Here is a 13,597-nt window from a genome sequence, read left to right as displayed (position 1 = left end):
TGATCCATGCAGATGACAATGTTTACTGTTGTCTTCAGAGTACATTTTCATCTTTACTGCCTATTGGAGCGTAGAGTGAAAAACCTGGTGGGGAGTATCGTGTGACTATTACAGAACCCGCCGAACCTTGCTTTCATTAGTTTACAGCTACTGTCATTTGATCCTTATCAGATTTCCCCCTCTGTTCTTGTCAAGCCCAGTACAGGCATGTCCTATTCACAACTTTAACCATGCACTATCGTCAGCACAGCATCTTCTGGAAATGAATTTTCCTTTTGTTTTAAATGAATCTCAATGGACTTTAAAAGTGGACATGAGTTGCAAAGATGGCCACCAAAGGTCAGGTGACCTTGCCCTGTGTGTTCAAGAACTGAGTCACTGTCTGAAACGACCAAAGAATACCTTCCAGACTAAGAGGTGTCATCAACGCCCATCTTGAAACCATAGGAAAAACCATAGAAGCATAGAAAAATTACAGCACAGAAGGAGGCCATTCAGCCCATCATGTCTGTGCCAGCCCAATAAAAACTAGCCACCCAATCTAATCCCACCTTCCAGCACCTGGTCCGTAGCCTTGCAGGTTACCGCACTTCATGTGCATGTCCAGGTACCTTTTAAATGGATTCACTCAGCAGGTCTGGCAGCATCTGTGGAAAGAGAAGCAGAGTTAACGTTTCGGGTCAGTGACCCTTCTTCGGAACAAGGGTTCCGAAGAAGGGTCACTGACCCGAAACGTTAACTCTGCTTCTCTTTCCACAGATGCTGCCAGACCTGCTGAGTGAATCCAGCATTTCTTGTTTTTGTTTTTGTTTCAGATTTCCAGCATCCGCAGTATTTTGCTTTTATTTTATTACCTTTTAAATGGGTTGTGGGTTTCTGCCTCCACCACCATTCCTGACAGTGAATTCCAGACACCCACCACCCTCTAATCCTTCTACCCATCACCTTAAATCTGTGCTTCCTGGTAATTGACTGCTCTGCTCGGGGAAACTCTATCTAGGCCTTTCATAATTTTGCATACCTCAATTAAGTCACCCCTCAGCCTCTCTGTTTTAAGGAAAACCACCCTCGCCGATCCAATCTTTCCTCATAGCTGCAACTTTCGAGCCCTAGCAACATTCTTGTAAATCTCCTCTGTACTCTCTCCAAAGCAATTATGTCCTTTCTGTACTGTGGTGACCAGAACTGTACGCAATACTCCAGGTGTGGCCTGACCAGTGTTTTATACAGTTCCAGCATTACATCCCTACCTTTGTATTCTATACTTTAGCCAATAAAGGAAAGCATTCCATATGCCTTCTTCACCACTCTGTATACCTGTCCTGCCATCTTCAGGGACCTGTGGACATGCACTCCAAGGTCACTCACTTCTTCTACCCTTCTCAATTTCCTCCCATTTATTTTGTATTCCCTTGCTTTGTTTGCCCTCCCCAAATGCATTACCTCACACTTCTCCAGATTGAATTCCATTTGATACTTTTCCGCCCAATTAACCAAACCATTGATATCATTCTGGAGTCTACAGCTATCCTGTTCATTATCATCCATATCGCCAATTTTTGTGTCCTCAACAAATTTCCCAATCATGCCTCCCACATTTAAGTCCAAATCGTTAATATATATCACAAACAGCAAGGGATTCAACGCTGAGCCCTGTGGAATGCCACTGGAAACCACTTATTTGCAAAAACCTTTTGTTTCCTCTTATTGAGCCAATTTTGGATCCAACCTGCCACATTCCCCTGTATCCCATGAGTTTCATTTTTCTAACCAGTCTGCCATGCAGGACCTTGTCAAATACCTTACTAAAATCCATGTCGACAATATCCACTGCACTACCCTCATCAATCCTTCTTGTTACTTCCTCAAAAACTTCAATCAAGTTCGTAAGACATGACCTTCCATTAACAACTCCATGCTGACTATCCCTGATTAATCCATGCCTATCTAAGTGGCAGTTTATCTTGTCTCTCAGAATTGATTTGAATAATTTACCCACCACCGAGGTCAGACTGACTGGCCTATAATTATTTGGCCCATCCCTCACACCATTTTTAAACAATGGTATAATGTTCGCAGACCTCCAGTCCTCTTGCACCTCGCCCGTATCCAGTGAAGATTTGAAGATGATCCTCAGAGCATCCGTTATTTCCTCCTTGGCTTTCTTTAACCTGGGACAACCTGGTGATTTATCCACTTTCAAGGATGTCAGACCCTCGAGTACTTCCTCTCGTATTATGCTTATCGTATCCAATACTTCACACTCCTCCTCTTTTACTGCAATGTCTGCATCATCCCTCTCCTTTGTGAAGACAGAGAAAAAAATCTCATCAAGAACCCTGCCCACATCTTCTGCATCCACTTGTAAGTTCCCTTGTACATCTTTGATAGGCCCTACCCTTTCCTTAGTTATCCTCTTGCTCTTAATGTACTGATAAAACATCTTTGGGTTTTCCTTGATTTTACCTGCCAATAATTTTTCATGTCCTCGCTTTGCTTTTCTAATTTTATTTTTTACTTCACCCTTGCACTTTCTATATTCCTCTAGGCTTTCTAAAGTATTAAGTTTTTTTGTGATTGTCATAAGCTTTCTTTTTCTGCTTTAACTTACTCTGTATGCTTCTAGATAACCATGGGGCTCTAGATTTGGCCATACCACCCTTTATCTTTGTGGCGACATGCCTACACTGTGCCTGTAGAATCTTGCTTTTGAATGTCTCCCACTGGTTTGCCACTGATTTTCCTTCAAGTAGCTGTATCCAGTCCACTTTCGCCAGATCATCTCAGTTTCATACAATTTGCCAATTTTGAACTTTTACTCCTGTTTTATCTTTTTCCTTTTCCATGATTATGCTAAAACTAACTGTATTATGGTCACTATCTCCAAAATGGTCACTCACTGCTACTTCATCCACTTGCCCAGCTTCATTACAGAAGACGAAATCTAGAATTTGTTCTTCTAACTCCCTCTCACTATTTGGGGGTCTATAGTACACTTCTAGTAGTGTGGCTGCCCCTTTTTTATTTCTGAGCTCAACGCATATGGCCTCAATTGATGATTAATTTAGCATATCATCCCTTCTCACAGCTGTTATTGATTCCTTAACCAATAATGCTGCTCTGCCTCCTTTTTTTAATCCCCCTCTATATCGCCTGAAAACTCTATATCCAGGGATGTTGAGCTGCCATTCTTGCCCCTCCTTAAGCCAAGTTTCCATTATGACAATGATATCGTGTTGCCATGTGTCTATCTGTGCCCTCAGTTTATCAGCTTTATTTACAATACTTCGTACATTTAAATCAATACCTTTTAACACTGCCAAATTCCTGTGCTGCACACTTATTAACCTTAGCTTCTTCTGTCTTTCAGAATCACTTGTTAATTTTCGACCTCCCGTTCCCTGCCCTGAAATTGTCCTATCTGAAACTGCCCTTAGGTTCTCATCCCCCTGCCAAATGAGTTTAGACCATCCCCAACAGCGCTAGCAAACATTCCTGCAAGGATATTTGTCCCAGTCCTTTTTAGGTGTGGACTGTCTAGCTTGTACAGATCCCACCTTCCCCAGAACCGGTCCCAATGCCCCAGAAGTCTGAAGCCCTCCCTTTTGCACCATCTCTCCAGCCACGCATTCATCTGGTATATTCTCCTATTTCTATACTCACTAGCATGTGGCCTTGGGAGTAATCCAAAGATTACTACCTATGAGGTCCTGCTTGCTAATCTCTTTCCTAACTCCCTAAACTCAGCCTGCAGGACCTCATCCCTCTTTCTTCCTATATCGTTGGTACCAATATGAACCATGACCTCTGGCTGTGCAACCTTGCCCTCCAGAATGCTCTGTAGCCACTCAGTGATATGTATGACCCTTGCACCAGGGAGGCAACATACCATCCTGGAATTACCTCTGCGACCACAGAAACACCTATCTGTTCCCCTAACTATAGAATCCCTTATAACTATTGCTCTGTTGTCTTTTCTCCTCCCTCCCTGCACAGCTGAGCCACCCACGATGCTCTGGTCATGACTCTCACTGCACTCTCCAGAGGAACCCTCTCTCCCATCAGTACTCAGAACTGAATACCAGTTAGAAAGTGGGATAAAGTCCGGCTGCCCGACCCGAACCTGACAAGACCCGACGACATGTCGGGGTCGGGTCGGGTTGCACTTCCGGGTCCAGCATTCTGGCTTGGGTCGAGCCGGGTCGGACATGCTCTGTCACAGGTAAGTGGCTCCAATGTTAATTTAATTTTTGGACTAGAAAGGTGGTTTTGTTACAGTTATTTTAAGCTTGTGCAGATCAGCAGCAAAGTGAAAAATGGAAGGTAAGTTGACGGAGGGCCGGGTCAGGCTCGGGTCGGATGTGGTTCTGTCGGGCTTGGGTTGGGTTTTTTTTTTGCAGATCCGAACAAGCTTTTAAAGTGGGATGCTCTCTGGGGACTCCTGCACTTGCTGCCTTGTCTTTCTTGTCGGTCCCTCTCTGCCTGTGCTCTCTTAAGCTCCGGGGTGATTACCTCCTGAAACGTGCAATCCACATAGTTCTCTGCCTTGCAGATGCACCACAGTGATTCTAGCCACTGCTCAAGTTCTGAAACCCGGAGCTCAAGCTTCTGCAGCCGGTGACACTTCCTGCAGATGTGTTTGTCAAGACACATGGTGTGTCAACGACTTCCCACATACCACAGGAGGCACATTCCATTTGGCCAAGCTGCCCTGCCATTACTAAGCTTTACAAACTAATTATTGCTAATGTAATAAGTCGAATAACTTGCCAGTTACTTGCCAATCAGCTTCTTCCCTGTACTATGGAGGCTAAAAAGGCAGAAAAGAAAAGTAAGAGATCAAAGATCACCTCCTTCCCCTAGTCAGTGAAATCCCTCACACACAATTCAGCCTCACACTCTATCCAAACAACACTTTCTAATTACTAATTATTAATAAATTACACTAACTAAAAACCTTAGTAGTACTAACCTTACCACTTAGAATTGAGCTATTTGAGTGTTTTTTAAAAATAACTTTTTTTCTCTCTCTGATTTTTTAAGTTATTTACAATAACAGCTGTAACTTATCAACCAATCAGTTTAAGGATTTTTCGTGATGTCACTGTTAGTTTTTTCCCCCACTTTTCAAACTCGTGCCTTCCTCCCAGGTCCATCAACTGCTGCTCCGCTCTTCCAGGTAAGTGAGGGTCTTAAGCCATGCTCTCAATTTTTATCTCCCACTCTGGTCCCGGTTCCTCCCAGGTCCGCCGACTGCTGCTCCGCCCTTCCAGGTCCGAAATGGAATGTTTTTTCTCCTGTAACAAAGAAGGTGATTGTCTTAAACCTCCTCAGGATGAATGTCTTAGAACAAATAAACAAATGTTGTTCCCTTGTTCAAGAAAGGGAATAGGGATAACCCTGGGAATTATAGACCAGTCAGTCTTACGTCGGTAGTGGGCAAATTATTGGAGAGGATTCTGAGAGACAGGATTTAGGATTATTTGGAAAAGCATGGTTTGATTAGAGACAGTCAGCATGGCTTTGTGAGGGGCAGGTCATGCCTCACAAGCCTTATTGAATTCTTTGAAGATGTGACAAAACACATTTATGAAGGAAGAGCAGTGGATGTGGTGTATATGGATTTTAGCAAGGCGTTTGATAAGGTTCCCCATGGTAGGCTCATTCAGAACGTGAGGAGGCATGGGATACAGGGGAAGTTGGCTGTCTGGATACAAAATTGGCTGGCCCATAGAAGACAGAGGGTGGTAGTAGATGGAAAGTATTCAGCCTGGAGCTCGGTGACCAGTGGTGTTCCGCAGGGATCTGTTCTGGGACCTCTGCTCTTTGTGATTTTTATAAATTACTTGGATGAGGAAGTGGAAGGCTGGGTTATCAAGTTTGCCGATGACGCGAAGGTTGCTGGAGTTGTGGATGGTGTGGAAGGCTGTTGTAGGTTGCAACGGGACATTGACAGGATGCAGAGCTGGGCTGAGAAGTGGCAGATGGAGTTCAACCTAGAAAAGTGTGAAGTGATTCATTTTGGAAGGTCGAATTTGAATGCAGAATACAGGTTTAAAGACAGGATTCTTGGAAGTGTGGAGGAACAGAGGGATCTTGGGGTCCATGTCCATAGATCGCTCAAAGTTGCCACCCAAGTTGATAGGGTTGTTAAGAAGGCGTATGGTGTGTTGGCTTTCATTAACAGGGGGATTGAGTTTAAGAGCCGCGAGGTTATGCTGCAGCTCTATAAGGCCCTCGTTCGACCACACTTGGAATATTGTGTTCAGTTCTGGTCGCCTCATTATAGGAAGGATGTGGAAGCTTCAGAGAGGGTGCAGAGGAGATTTACCAGGATGCTGCCTGGACTGGAGGGCATGTCTTACGAAGAAAGACTGAGGGAGCTAGGGCTTTTCTCATTGGAGCGAAGAAGGATGAGAGGTGACTTGATAGAGGGGTACAAGATGATGAGAGGCATAGATAGAGTGGATAGCCAGAGACTTTTTCCCAGGGTGGAAAGGGCTATCACCAGGGGGCATAATTTTAAGGTGATTGGAGGAAGGTTTTGGGGAGATGTCAGAGGTAGGTTCTTTACACAGAGAGTGGTGGGTGCGTGGAATGCGCTGCCAGCGGTGGTGGTAGAAGTAGATACATTAGGGACATTTAAGCGACTCTTGGATAGGTACATGGATGATAGTAGAATGAAGGGTAGGTAGTTAGTTTGATCTTAGAGTAGGTTAAAGGTTCGGCACAACATCGTGGGCCAAAGGGCCTGTACTGTGCTGTACTGTTCTATGTTCTAAGATGAGGCTAATCAACCTGGACCCCCACCATATTTGGAAAAGGAACTGTGAGAAGTCACATGCTGGGGCAGCCGTGTTGGTCTCCTTTTAAAAATCTTTAACATACCGACTGCAAATAAAAGCAGTTCACAAACAGACAAGGCAGAACCATCGTGCCTTAAAAGAACTGGAGACTGTAACAGCTTAAGGTCTCCTAACCTATTCTTTTTCAAGTCCAGCAGTACAGAAAACCAACCTCTTAGTAATAGGTCGACAAGCAACTAACTTCATGACCTGCTGAAAATCCACCTCTGAGAGAATCCTGCAACAACTTCGATATAATACTTTGACTATCGAATCCACCCGACTACATTTCAGGAGTGAATACGCCTTCTTCATCGGGCTCGCAATGCCTGCCTTTTCTACAAGACGAGCCAAATCACGTGACTTAAGAACTATTCCTTTGCTTGTGATTTGTTAAAGTGCACTATACTTTTTAACAGCTTTCTTTCTCAAGTGTGTGAGAGTGGTGAGTAACGTTGCATTAGACTTTCATGTTGAAAGTGTAAATAAAAATAATCCTCTTTATTTAAACCCACAAAAAACGTACTGCAGTTATTCAACTTGGCCATACACGTAGGGGTGAAGAAACACACACATCTTCCTTTTCAAAAAACACTGATTACAGATTTAAAAAAAGGAAAAGAACTGGGGTTTCAGTTCTCTCTCAATTCTGTCTGTAACAGCTCTGTTCAGGTGGTACTTAACACCCAGATGGTAAGGGGGGAAATCTACTGCTTGGAATCTTCAGCTGCAGAGATGGAATTAAAATCAGCTAGGACCCTCATTCCTGAATGCTCACGAAACAACTGAGAACTCGATAAATGAAGGATTTTTGGGATGAGGACATGATAACAAGTCTGATAAACACTGGCATGAACCAGTTGGCCTGTTTCTGTGCTGTACAGTCTATATAATTCCACGATCAGGCTCGAGTGTGGTACCCATGATGGAATAGATTCCTGACACTCACTGTCGACTCTTGGGCACGAAGATCAGGTGCCATGTTAGTTGAACTGTAACTCAATAGGAAAAATGATTTTTGAAAGTTGAAGAGCAAGGAGGAAAATGTTTAAGAGAATAAATAAATTTGAAAATGATTAGAATATTTAATTATTGTCATACAAACAAGTGCAGCTGTATTTTTGCATCCCAGATGTAATCCCTTGTCTAAATATTGCAAGCTGTCAACATTTGTGGTCTGTTCATTTAAAGCTGATGGAATGCACGCTTTTCTTTATTTAATTCTCAATCTGGAGGCTGTGGTAGTTAACTCACATCCACACAGCTGACTGACAGATCTAAATGTAAGCAAATACAGCAGAGTTTACTTAACTGTAGCTCAGCAATTAAAGGGAATTTGAAGTGTAAAAAAAATCCAGAAAGTTTATTTTGAGAAGGACTCGGGTAATACTGTGGAGTTATGCATCTTTAAATGTGCAGCAAGAACAAATACTTAGGCAGCTGAACCTTTGCAACACCAGAAAATTAATTATTTATCTATTCTGGAAGTTCCTTTAAAGAATGGAGCCACCGTTCTTAATTGATGCAGAGATAAAGGAACTCAATTGGAATGGACCACATATTGCCTGTTATATGCTTGCTGTTAATACTACAGAACTGCACCAATTTTGTTTTTTGTTTGAAACATCTTACTTGTAGAAAACCTGAAAATACAAAAACCAAGAAGCTTTCTATATTTTATCGATTGTCCTATTTATCCTATTTCCCTCAAGTAGCAAACAGGTGAGTGCTCACATAAATATTTGCAAGTACTGGCCATCAAACGTATCAGAGTGAATTAAAGTTCATTGATTAATAGCAGAATATGCTATAAAGGTGGGCAGGGTGCCCGCAAGACTGATGGCAGAGGGTACGTTTGATTCAAAGAAAGAAACACTTCAACCTGTGTAGCATTCTTCACATTCTCAGGATGTCCCTAAGTGCTTTACAACCAATTAATTATTTTTTAAGTGTTGAATGTGGGCAATCACAACAGCTAATGCAGGCAAGGTGCCACAAACAGCAAATAGATGAGTGATCAGAGAAATTGTTTTTGGTGGTGTTGGTTGAGAGAGGAATGTTGACCGGGGCAGTAGGACACCTGAAACAAAAAACAAAAAAATGCTAGAAATACTCAGCAGGTCAGGTAGCAACCGTGGAGAGAAAAACAGAGTTAACGTTTCAGGTTGTATTGCAGGAGGACATTTCTTTGCTTTTTATCAAATAGACATACACCTGAAAAGCAGGTAGTACTTTAGTTAACGTCTCATCCAGAAAACAAAATGATCAGTTTTGTTTTAGGCGCAGATAGAGTGGGAAGTGAGCCTGGTCAATATGGATGATCTGGCCTCATTTAAATATGAGTGGTGAGCTGCTAATGCCAATCACACTGATTTATAATCAGATTGCCATTTGGGAAGGTGGGAAATCCAAGAGGCCCACCACTTTTCAAAGCCAGCTTGCATCTCTTAAAGGCGTGGTGTATGGTTCATTGGCAGTGTGAGCTAAGTACATTTATGGAGCAGAGGCATAATGTCCACAGCTAAGTCAACCCGATTTTCTGATAGCGCAGTGGAGGAACTTATCGAAGAAGTCAAGCCAGGAATGTGTTCCCATTTCCCTCAAGTAGCAAACAGGTGCAACGAAAAACAAGTCAGCATGCATGGAGATGTGGCTGAGTAGGTCTGAGCCAGCAGCATTCCTCCAGTGATCTGGCTGCAGTGTCACAAAATGATTAATGGCCTTACCAGGACTGGAAAGGTAAGATTCTTCTACACACACCTTTTATTCTGAAGACAACTCTGCTTAACCACACTTTTCCCATAGCAGTATCAATCCTTCCCTCCCTGCTGTACAAGCATCTTCTCCAATTACAACAGAACACCTCATTATATATCCTTCTGCTCTCACTGACTCACTTAACACCTGCTACTGCCCTCAAAACTGGCAAACAACTTTCTGCTTTTCATTTGTTTGCACTTGGACTAATTCTCACATTTCCGTTAAGTTCTTTGACACTTCACACTGTATACACTTTCTTTCATCCAGTAACTTCCCTTCTTGCACACTATGTAAACCTGCCGCACAATATTTTCACAGGCCACATTCTATCCCACTTTGATTCTTCTTGCACACAACAGAAGGGAATCTGGAAGAAATGGGAGAAATATAGCTGTATTGTAAACTCTTACTGTAATGGTGGACACCTCTATTGATACCATTAAGGCAGAATCTGCAGTGCTGGAGATGGTTTAGGCTGGATCACCACAATTTCACACATTGTGCCTGTACTTGGACTCTCCACCCTAGGACTCGAGACAGACTGATGATCGCTTTCGTTCCCAGCTGGTTACATTTATAACACTTAGAATTGCCCCTCACTGATTTGCAAGTCTCTACGGTCTTTAGCTCAGGTAATAACTGTTGTGGAATATTTAGCTTGTCGGATCCCAGTGCTTGAGAAACTGCATAACTTAAGGTTCTGATCTCTTGATCAACCAACCAACAAATGATTACTTAACATTAATGCAGACACTACATTCATTATGTACTCTCAAACTAATTACCATTTCAGTAACATTTCATTTTCATCACCAATTCTCTATAACTATAGTCATGAGCTTTCCATAACATTTTAAATTTGTACTTAGATTAGTCAGTCTCCTCTGGTGTTGTAAATGATGAGTCAGATAGCAAGATTAATTTTTTTACCTGTCTGTGATGTCTCTTCTATCTCTCTTCTGTTCCTATTTCTCTCTCTCTTTCCTGCTGCTCCTCGTCATTTTGCTGCTCCCTCTTTTTCTTTCAGGCGGGAGGTGATAGGTAGAATGATGCACTGTGGTGGGTAGAAGGGAGTCAACGATGGCTGCAGGATGGATTGAGGGTGGAGTTTGGGAAAATTATGGGCCTTATCAACTTTCTTTCTGTCCCCTCTGCCAATCACTCACGTTACTTCCATCCCCTCACTTCCATTATTCCATCACCTTGGCCTGACTCGTAATTCTTCCACTTCTTCCCATGCCCTTACACCATTACTGGTCCTACTTCTTTCCCTTCAAAATACCTACTTCAGCCCTGTATCCTTACTCAATCACCTGTAACTCTTCATCCTCTTGCCCTCAATCCCACTCACTACCTCCAAGAGCAGGTGGGAGGAGGTTTCCTTCCTCTTTTCCCTCTCTCCATCCATTCTTCCCTTCCTACCAGTTTCTCTCAAAACATCTTTGTTTGGCTTGAAAATGTAACATAAAAAAAAATAGAATGAAGACATTTTCTGCCTGCCTTTCTCACTATCCATCTCTCTCTCTTTCTCATTTGGATCTCTAAATAACACCTGCAAGAAATTAATAATTATCTCTTGAACTGTTAGCAAAAAAAAAAAGACCATTTAGTTGGCTTCAAGCTTCAACTTTAAAAAACAAATGAGCTAACATTAACGTGAAGTTTCTTTCTCTCTCCTCTCCCTTTCCCCTCCCTCTCATCCTTTGTTCTGCTCCAGTCTCTCCCCTCTCAGCTTAATGTATTTTCGGATATTTATAAACCATCAAACAAAAAAGTTATAGATCTGCATTCAGAACACTTTCTTTCGTGCATGCAAGAACAGCCTATCATTTTTAATAAACTTTTTATCTCAAAGCTTTTAAATGTGGTCTCTTATTTTTCAAAATTATTTAAAGAAAAGCTAGTCAGTAGTAAGTGCTTGCAAATACTTTCAAATGACTCAAAAGACAACTTAGTGGATAAATCTAATATCGGCTGACAAGTCAGTGACAAGCCCGTCTCCGCAGGACCTAGGGAGCCATGCCAAATTTTTCGCTCCCCAGGCCCTTCATTGGCCTTGGGTGGGACTTCCACCTCCTTGAGGCAGCAGGCCGGCAGCTCTTAGTCCCAGCAGCACCATCGGGAGTGGTGGCCATTGCTGGGACTACACCCAGCCAACGGCAGAAAGAGGAAGGACAGTCCCGGAAAGCAGGTAAGTGTCCCTGGCGAGGCCCCAAAAAATCGGCCAGGCAATGTTGAGGCAAGGGGGGGTTAGTTAGAGGGGTTGGGAGGGGTGTTGTGCATTGGGGGATGGTTAGGACTTCAGGGGCAGCCCACCATGGGGTACAGGCTGCCTGATTAGGAGGGCTCCCTCCCCAGCCCGCAAGAAGGCCACCAGGTTTTACTTGGCGGTGTTCTTGGGACCTTTGCTAGCTGTGGGTAAAATACCTGCGGAGGTAGGAGGAGGCCCTGAAGTGGTAGTTAATTGGTCACTTAGAGGCCTTGATTGGCCTTGGGCAGGGGAGCTGTTTCTCGCCACCGCTGCCCCGCGTAAAATTGCAGCAGAGATGGGAAACCATCAGGAACGGCATCCTTTGTCTCCCACTCAATTTTTTGGCCCCTGCCCCTGCCACCAGCCCACTCGTTGGGGGGGGGGGGGGGGGGACGTAAAATTCCGGCTATTGTTTTGAAGTATGTACTCTTTATTCCCTTAAAGTATTTGGACATCAGAAATATCAGTTGCTGTAAAAGGCAGATGAAAAACATTCAAAAAGAATTTTGAGATCTTTGTGATCAGATTGTGCAATGACAGGGTAATATCCTTGAACTACAGTGAAACCTCTAAAAGCAGACACTCCCAAAAAATGAATATCTGCAAAAAAAAAAGACACTTATTGGCAGACCCAATTATAGATAAAATCCAGAAGAAACACTCTGATACCACAGACACTCTCAGATTACCAACACACCAAGTTCTTTTATAAATTAAAACACAGGAGATGTGGGTCAGCATAATGTGGTGGAGGGTTTAACGAAAAGAAACAGTTTTTGTGGAATGGGAAAATCTTTACCCAGCATCCATAGTGACAGAGAAACCACTCTATCTCTGGGATTGACTGCTTGCATAGCGCTATCCCAGGGATAGAGTGGTTCCTCCATTGCTGTGAATACTGGGTAAAGCAATCCCCATTCTACAAGAGCAGTTTCTTTCACAAAACCCGCTGCTGTCTCATGCTGACCTGCATGCACTGACCTCACCAGGCTCCTAAATCAAGGAAAGACATTGCAAACAGTAGGAAGGGCTGTCTTTTCCTGCCCCAGCGCTGCATTTTGTTGTATAAGATAGCAAGTATCGTGCGCCAGACAATGCAAGCAAGAGCTTTAACTGTGAGCTAACCTGTGAACTGTGACTGCCACCTGCAGGAGTAACAGATACTGCAAGTGCTTTTAGTGAATTTTTAACATACATCTGCCAAATCAAATTCAATATATAAAAGATGTTTCTGGCTTTAGTGCCTTACTTCTCAGTGATAGTCCCAACTGGTTCCTTATGCATAGCCCTTGTGGACATTATGCCCTGTCTGCCAACTCACGGGCACCACTTTCCACTTTTACTCCATTGCTTGTCTGTATTTTTTAATCTTGTATTTGTGATACACCACTTATACTTTTGTTGCTCTATCTTCATCCTTCTGATTCTGCTGCCTCTCTTTGTTCCAGAGCTGTTGCTTTCTTTGCTTACTGCCCATGCCTGTACCCCTCCATATCGCTGCTTTATGCACGCCTGGTTCCTATCAGTACTGACTTCCAGTCTCTGCCAGATTCACCATTTGTAACTTTATATACTTCTTGCGGATTAGTTACTCATTGTAATTGTCACTTGCTACTGAATATTTATTTTAATTTATACTTTGAATGGCTTGCTTGATCGGAGTATCATATTTATCACAAGTTAGCTGCTGTCACGGCAACATGTTATGTTGAATGATAATTTTTTTCAATCCACTGGCTGG

Source organism: Heterodontus francisci, chromosome 38 (genome assembly GCF_036365525.1).
Source record: "Heterodontus francisci isolate sHetFra1 chromosome 38, sHetFra1.hap1, whole genome shotgun sequence".
NCBI lineage: Eukaryota > Metazoa > Chordata > Chondrichthyes > Heterodontiformes > Heterodontidae > Heterodontus > Heterodontus francisci.
Note: the sequence above shows the minus strand (reverse complement) of the source record.